Genomic DNA, 8,860 nt, shown 5'->3' on the forward strand with positions numbered 1-8,860 from the left:
AATCAATTATTCAATTGAGACTCAGTAATATTTAGGCTAATATTAGGGTAAAATACGATAATATTTGATTATTTTTATAATAGTAGTACAAAAAATTATTGATATTTTGTAAATAAATATTTTTTAATATTAAAAATACAAAATATCATTGATATTTTATAAAAATTTATAACAACATATAATACATAATTAAATTATATTTATTCTTAATAATTTAATATTAAAATATCTAATATTTGTTCTATCAATAAAAGGTTCAAGAAATATAATTAAATAGTTCATACATTATTAAAAATAGTTTCAAAATCTCATAATAACAAAAAATTTCCTAGAATTTAAAAAGGTAATAAAAGTAATCCATCATTTTAGAAAAGCAATACTCAACCAGACTTTCTACATTATTTTTAAATAAAGTATAAAACATTAAAAAATGTAAAATAATTAAACTTGATTGAACTACCTGTTCACATATTGGGTCCCCATTAGACTACCTTTTCTTTCTTTAATTCTTTCTCCAATAACAATGATAATAAAAATAATGAATTTAGTGGTCAATTCAATTTTCAAGTAGAGTTTCAGCAAAAAATCTTTAATTCCTAGAATGTGCATATGTGGAAATTTTTCTTAAAATGCGCATAGTTATTTTTTATATGGCGGCGACAAAATGAATTTCAATATCATTTCAAGTAAGTTGCCCACGAAATAGGAGTATTATGTCACTTAGAGCAGGTACGAAATGGAGATTCCATTTTAGACGTGGCAGCAGCGAAATGGAAAGAGGAAATCAAAGACGGCAGACACGAATTAGGGGTACAGTAGAGGTGAGTTGGGCAGCATTTTAGGTTGGACTCCCATGATATAAACACCCCATATCGATTGTACCGCACACGAAATGAGAGCAATCAGTGTGTACCATACACGAATTGGAACCACGGCTAGGCTATAAAAACCCTTCTCCTGAAAAACTGATTCCACAATTCCAATTCTCACTTCTTCTACGCTTCTTTCCTCTTCGTGAATTCCATTTCCGCTGAAGTTGGTTTCACCAATTTTTGCTGTTGTGATGGCATCTGAAACATTTATGTGGTCATATACTCCAATGGAAAAATTTCGCATACAGCCGAAGGGGTCACATTTATGTGTGATGACCCACTTTGGATAATGATTCCCCTACAATCATCTCTGCAACAGCTTAAAAATCTGATTTTGATGAACACTGGGTTTGTTGGGAAAAAGGAGATGAGTACCCTGATTTACAGGATGCCAGTTGCGGTAGCTAGTTCGTTTGCATATCAGAAAATGCATATTAAATCTGACCAGCATGTGTCGATGATGTTTTCGTATCATCGCAGCATTGAAAGCATCTATTCTATGGAACTTTATGTGAAGCTCCAAGATGTGGGGGGTAGTTCATCTAGTTCAAACAACGTAGAGAAAATGCGAAATTCCGGTGCTGGTGAAGCCATTCCGTTTTCGGAGATTGGTAGGGCTCGCAGTCCTTCTTTTAACGCCTTCGTGGCGCCCGCCCAGAATGCAGAAAATCCTGACCGATGTCCCTCCCCCAATGTCCATGTTGCATATCCGGAAGGAATAGCCGAGGGGTTGGCCGACTCATCTGAGGAAGACGAGATTGAGGATGATAGCGGAGAGGAAGTAGAAGTTGTTCTGGAAACCCAACCGCTTGAGGGTGATCGGGTTATCCCAACTCAGGCCGAACCGATAAATGTGATGGGGGTAGGAGGTGTTTCTAGCAGCACCCCCGACCATTATCTGCACCTGAGTCTTGGTCCAATGAACTCGACTACTGCGGAGGACATACCGAGCAACTATTCTTTGACTGGTGAAACGGAGCTAGCTTGGTTTGAAATTCCTGAATAAAAAAGCAGCTATGCTTGCTGTTAAGAACTACAACATCCGTAGAAGTGCAGAATTCAAAGTGATAGAGTCAGATTATACTCGGTATGTATGTCGATGCAAATTTTTTGGTGACCAATGTTGCTGGATGGTAAGGGTTGTGAAGACGAGGGCTTCAAGATTTTGGAAAGTTCGAAAATACCAAGGGTCTCATAGTTGTTTGGCGTCTGCAACGTCGCAAGATCATGCTCAACTTGATTCCAATGTGATATGATAGCACATATTCCCTATGGTTTAAGTAGACGCGACCATTTGCGTAAAGGTATTGCAGGGTTCTGTGGAGTCGGCGTACGGATACAAGGTATCTTACAAGAAGGTTTGGCTAGCGAAGCAGAAGGCAATAGCCAGAATCTACGGAGACTGGGATGATTCATATAACCAGTTGCAGAGATATTTCAACGCATTGCAAACTTTCATTCCAGGTTAGACCATATGCAAGACTTATGTCGGATTCCGCACTTGTTTTAAGTTCGTTATTCTGTACTGATAAATTTCCACTTTCGTCACAGGGACAATTGTCAACCTTCAAACCCGGCCATACTACGTCGGCAACACCCTCGACCGCGGAAGTGTCATGTTTCATCAAGTATTTTGGTCATTTTCGTCGTGTGTCGAAGCATTCAAGCATTGCAAGCCACTAGTCTCGGTTGACGGAACACACTTGTATGGTAAGTACACAGGAACCTTGTTGATGGGGGATAGCACAGGATGAAAACAACAATATACTTCCCGTAGCTTTCGCGCTTGTTTAAAGGGAAAACACAGATGCGTGATACTTCTTTCTGACCAACTTAAGGAGGCATGTGGCCACACAACCGGGTGTTCTACTTATTTCTGACAGGCATGCAGCTATAAAGGCTGCGCTTGAGCGAGATGGTTGTGGATGGGAACATAATATTTATTGTGTCCGACACATTGCGTCCAACTTTGCAACAAACTTCAAGAGCAAGGAAGCAAAAAGGCACATTGTTAATGCGGCATGCTCGAAGACGCAAGAGCAGGCACAATACTACCTTGAGTTAATCAGTGTCGAGGATCCCGCAACCTCCTTATAAATGATGGCTTGGATTAGAGGGTTAGAGCCACTAAAATGGCTCCAACACCGCGATGAGGGTCGCTGATACGGTCACATGACAACGAATCTTTATGAGTGTATCAAATCTGTGCTGAAGGGGACTCGTAATCTTTCGGTCTGTGCAATTGTCAAGTCCACCTACCACTGACTAAATGCATTGTTTGTCAATAAGGGTCGACAGGCAGAAGCACAGGTGGCATGTGGCCAGATCTTTTCACAATTCTTGCAAAAGGCAATACTTGCCAATAGGGAGGGAATCACGCAGATGCTTGTCACATGAAATAAAACATAAGTCATCCGAATGGATCTTATGTAAGATAATACATTACCTTGTAGCTAACGGAAACGTGTACGGGCTCGTCACGTCCGGTGCCCAGAAAGGAAGCCTGAAGTACATCTAAGACATCAGCAATGTATGACATCCAGACATTCACTCGACGTTATAATCCATCGCTAGGCACATGGCTCTATACAACCAGCAGAGAACGGCACTGCCCCAGCTATATGTACTAATGGCGTCATAGTTGGCCAAGAGAGGAAGATAGCGAACATGAACCGTGTTGTTCACCTTGTAAGGAAGTAAAACGCCACCCAATAAATACATAATGTAACAACGTGCATACCGTACGACGGCGTCCTCTGGAGAGTCAAGAGGCATCTGTTGGAGTCTACTCCTGAGCCATTTCAATTTTATGTTATACTTCGTGGTCCCAACATGTCCATCAAGAACTTCACCAAGGAGTTCCTCACACCATTGCCAAATATCCTTCTGGTAGAACTTACTCCAAGACCTTAGAGTGCCGGTAACCGGCTCACCGTCAATTGGTAACACCAACTGCATAGCAACATCCTCCAGAGTAATAGTACACTCACCCCATGGCAGGTGGAATGTGTGGGTCTCAGGACGCCATCTTTCCACAAGAGCGCTAATCAATGGGTTGTCGTATTCAAAACGCCTTATCAAAGACGCATAATAGAATCCGGCTCTTCTTAGATACGGTTCAAGCATCTGCCTCCTAATCTCCATACTTGGATTTGCGTCATCCGTAGTAAAAACGTCAACTAGTGTGCCGTGCAGAGTCAACACACGTGCCGGCTGAAATAGAAAAGCATCAAAACACAATTATTCAATTTACAACAATTGTTATAATCATCAAATTTTTTTTATTAATTCATAAAAAAAAAAAACTCACCTTCACATGTAAATGTGCAGAAATGTGAAATTCATCCAACCTATTAAGGTTTTCTTCCACATTAATTCCACTACTACTCATTTTTATGAATTAAAAAAAAAAATATTTCTCCACCACAAAAAAAAAAAAAATTGTCCCTACCCTAAACACAACAACACACTAAACCCCACTACTTCTCTCCAGTTTCCCACCCTACGAATTGGTCCCCTCCCCTTCACCCCCTTTTATATTGCCTCAGTCACAACAGTACAATAAATTGCCTCCCAAACTACCCACTGCATGCTCGTACGGAAACTGCCACTGCTGGGAGTTGCTGCCTTCACTGCCGCGTCAACATTTCGTGCCTGCCATAAGCGAAATTGCCCACTTCGTGTGTGCCTCCACTGAGCTCGCCAATTCGTGTGCGCCATACAAGACCTATACCATTTCGTGTGTGTCATAGGTGAGGTCTCCCACTGCTGCACAAGAAATGGCCTGTGTCAGACAGGATACTCCATTTCATGCTCACCATTCTTGACATGGTGCCTTTAACCATTTCGTGATTGACCCTTGTGATATGGCTGTGCGTATTTTAGGAGGAGCTTCAAATCGTGTGTATATTGGAAATTAAAGATTTTTCCATGCGCATTTCAGTAAAATAGCCTAGAGTTTAAATATGCAACAAATTAGAATTTATTTAGTTTAGTATCGAATAGGAGAAAAATATGTTTAAAGTTTTTGAGCGTTATCTTTTTGAATTTGATAACTTTTTTTACTCTAAATGCAGATGTAATTTTTTATCTTAAGCGCGTGTTTATCTGAAGAAGAAGTTGTAGCTTCTGACCTAAAACAAGGAGTTATAGTTTTAATTTGACAAATGTCAATCCAAATATACACTTAGTCTTTAGTCTGTCGAGTTAAGAGATACTGTAGATAGCACAATAATAATAATAATAATAATAATAATAATAATAATAATAATAATAATAAATATTATTTATACACTAAATACTCTTAATACTCCTATAAAAATATAAAAATTATTAATTAATTATATATTTAAACTATTTTTTATTAACAAAATAAAAAAATACGTATTTTGTTGTTAGAAAATACTGGTGAATAAGAAAAACACTTTCTTTTCTCTGAATTCCTTTTCTACCTCATGAATTTTATCCTTTCTGTATCTTTAATTCCCTAATTTTAGTAAATTGTTCTTCTATACTGTTACAGTATCTCACTATCTTGTCTTTACTAATCTCTCCTAGAATGAAGGTCAATGAACATCTTACTATATATAAATTATACAATATTTGTTTTTTCATAAGAGACGATATTGTAAAAAAAAAAAAAGGAGATTAAATTACGTGACAAATCAAAGACAATTTAAAAGAAGAAAAAGAAAATGAGTTTTTCTCTCCTTCTAATTTTGTTTTTTACCCCAAGCCAACAACATAATGCCATAGGAAAATGAATAATCCAAAGGTGGATGAGAAGGGAAGACATACATGCATCGCAGAGATGGGGATATTTTATTTATTGCAAGTTTGCTAACTCACCAATCTATGAACCTTATCTTGTGACCGTGGTTATACATCATCACCTCCACAATAATATAGTAGCATAAATTCCTTAACGAGACACATCATATTTTTGGCACTTGCATTTGAGCAGCTTCAGCTTCTTATTTATCTGTTTTACTTGAAGCAATTTTAGCATGTTAAATAATTTTTTTTTTTTGGTGACAGCATGTTAAATAATTATTATTGTGACATCAGTTTCAGATTTTTTTTGGCGAATCAGAGTTATATTTTAACTGTAATTAAAAATATTTATACTATTATCTAATTTCATATTAATATACTTTGGCAATAGTTTCATTATGACCAAAATACCTAGAAGAAAAATTCTTTTAAAAAATGTATAAATGCACAACTAAATTGTGATCAATTCCACTATGTTACCAACAAAAATTCTACCAATTTTTGCCAACTCTTGTTTATAATTATGTTTAATAGAAGTGTCTTTGTAGATGTGTCTAACAAAATTTATTTTTTACGACGGTGTCTAATAGAAGTGTCTTTATAAATGTATTTCGTGAATGTGTCTCCTTATGCATATATTTAAAATATAATAATTAATTGTTGTTGACAATAAATTGGCAGATAATATATTAGTACTCTATACTTTTTCAATTGTGATACCCAAATACATGTAGTAAATTAACACCAAACTACTAATTAAAAAGAGAGAAGAAATGATAAAAAATGAAAGTTGAGTTGTATGAAAGAACAAAGAAAAAACAAAAGGAGTGTTGTTATAATGCTATTATTGTGTTTAAAATGATTTATTATTATTATTACTATATAGTATATACACTGATACACACACGTTAAAATTTGCTGACATACTATCTCAATTATTAGGGTAGGGATGACACCAAGGTTGCTATTAAATACAAGAATTGCTTAGTTCTTCTTGCTTGACTGATAAATTAAAAAATGGATACTTTTATTTTTTATTTTTTAAAATCGTAGAAGATCTTGTAAGAGTAATCAGATATAATTACCCAGTTCCAAGGGTTAAAAAAATTCGATTACTGTCTGGGTTTTCTTTCTCAAGCTTTGCTGTGCCGAAAGCTACCCCCATTAAAATTTTAACCTTATCTTCTCACCTTATTGTAAAGATATTTTGTCAGAGCCTTGCTCTTTCAGCCTCATAGACCTACTCCAACTTTATTACATTTTATTCTTTTATATCTAATTTATGATTTTAGTTTTGTATAAAGTCAGTGTAAGAGTCGCTCATCCACCAATTATATATGGTCATATAGTCAATAGTATTTAATCTTAGCTAGTTGCCAAGTTATTTAAAAGAATCATACATATAGTGGCATATAATTAGATAAATATAATTTTTGTTATTCTAATAACACATTCAAATTAATTTCCTTTAATAAAAAAATAACTTTTCATGAAGCTTACATTAAAAAAATAAAATAAAATACATACATCTTAAGAAGTAAGTAGTGTACTAAGATAACTTAGTGGGACAAATTTGAACCATACACTAAACTATCTTATCATACATCAAATTTGAAGCAATAGATTATCTTTGATAGCATCTTGTTCTCTATAACAATTTCTTCGAAGCTATCAAATGTCCATAAGACAATAACCAATCAAAACACAAATAATCACAAGAGTCAGTAATAAAACAAAATTCATAAGGGACAAATTTCAATTAAAGTGTTTATTTTGTAGTGTAGAACAAACATTACTAGTAAAATGCATTTCACTTTACATAGCAATTTGACAAAAGAAGAAACTTCCAAGTTGGAACATTAGTCCCCTAATTACATTATTGCCCTCCCTCATAGCTCAGGAAATTGTTAGTGTTACTTACCAAGAAAGAATTAGGCTTCATGGCTACGAAGAAGAAGGATTCAGATTTCTTAGCTTGGCTTTGACTGAATCTAGTTGCTCTGACCAACACAAATTCAGGGGAAAAATATGTTATTAGAATTGTTTGGTAATTGGCACCTTCAAACACGGGTATCTCCTAAGAATTACATAAAAACATGCGAGAAGAACATAGTCAAAGGTGAATAATTCTTACTTTGTTCCGTTGTTGTTGCTTTCTGGATGGTTGTGCGAAAATATAAGTTGCAATTTCTCTGATACACAGCCTGCAGCAAGAAAACAAAGCATGTCCTTTTAGACCTATTGGGTAATTATTTTAGAATAGAAATTGCCACGAAATATAGAAATATTAGAAGACACAAATATTTTTAGAGGCTTCCTTCATACATGTACGGATTTTGTATAGAATGACTAAATTTGTCGAGTAATGATTAGGAGGATGAGTTACCACTCCCAATTATTTTTCAAATTCGTCACTCTTTTTTCAAAGGTAAAAACTCCAGTGCAGTTAACTTCATGTGAAGTTGATAGCTGAAAGTCAGTTAAATAATTTGATAGATTTAACTAAATTGTCATCAACTTAACTGCACATGAATTTTCACCATAAAGGACTAATTAAAATTGCAAAGAACCACTTTATCCTGCATCACTCCATGTTCTTTGGTCAGGGACAAAATCAGAGGTTTACTCTTAAATTAACCACCTAAGAATTTGCAAATTTGATAAAAATGTGAACTAGTGCTACATTACATTTTTCAAGGGAATAAGAGGATAAATTCATAAAAGTAAGTCACAGAATAAACACATGAGTTGAATTCTCATTGCAACCAAACTAGTTTTCCTAACTCAAGAAATAACCCAATAGCAAGCTAGGTACATATTATCCAAAATTGTAAGTATTCTTATTCCAATTAATTTGTATAACTACACTTAGGTCCAGTACAGTTCCGATAGAAGCTAGAAAATAATTTATTGTTCCCATCAAACTCAAGAAAGTGGGAAGCATAAAAACCCTAATTGAATATCAAAACCCTAGAAGTAATGGAAAAAGAGTAAAAAGGGGGTAGTAAGGTAATTACGGAGGAAGAGGGAAGGTTGTTGAGCTCAGCAATGGCAACTTCGTGGCGCCTCAGTTGCTTCGTACATTCAGCAATGGCGTTCGTATTATCGCTTGAACTCATCGTCTTTTTTTTCCGATTGAGATTTTGATTTGAGGGGTTAGATGGGGTTTTCCTTTGGTTTTGTATGAGCTTAGTTTGTCTTTGTTGTTCCAATGT

The 8,860-nt window shown here is 35.4% G+C and overlaps 1 non-coding gene across 1 annotated transcript; it reads right to left on the reverse strand.

The window, feature by feature from the left end:
* Positions 1–7,412: 7,412 nt before the first annotated feature.
* Positions 7,413–8,860, reverse strand: LOC107637567 (uncharacterized). Its single transcript, XR_015880824.1, has 3 exons — positions 8,663–8,860; positions 7,780–7,849; positions 7,413–7,645 (listed from the first exon to the last, which is right to left on the reverse strand). It is a non-coding gene; the product is annotated as an uncharacterized LOC107637567 (transcript).

Source organism: Arachis ipaensis, chromosome B4 (genome assembly GCF_059453495.1).
Source record: "Arachis ipaensis isolate K30076 ecotype BB chromosome B4, ASM5945349v1, whole genome shotgun sequence".
Classification (NCBI taxonomy): Eukaryota; Viridiplantae; Streptophyta; class Magnoliopsida; order Fabales; family Fabaceae; genus Arachis; species Arachis ipaensis.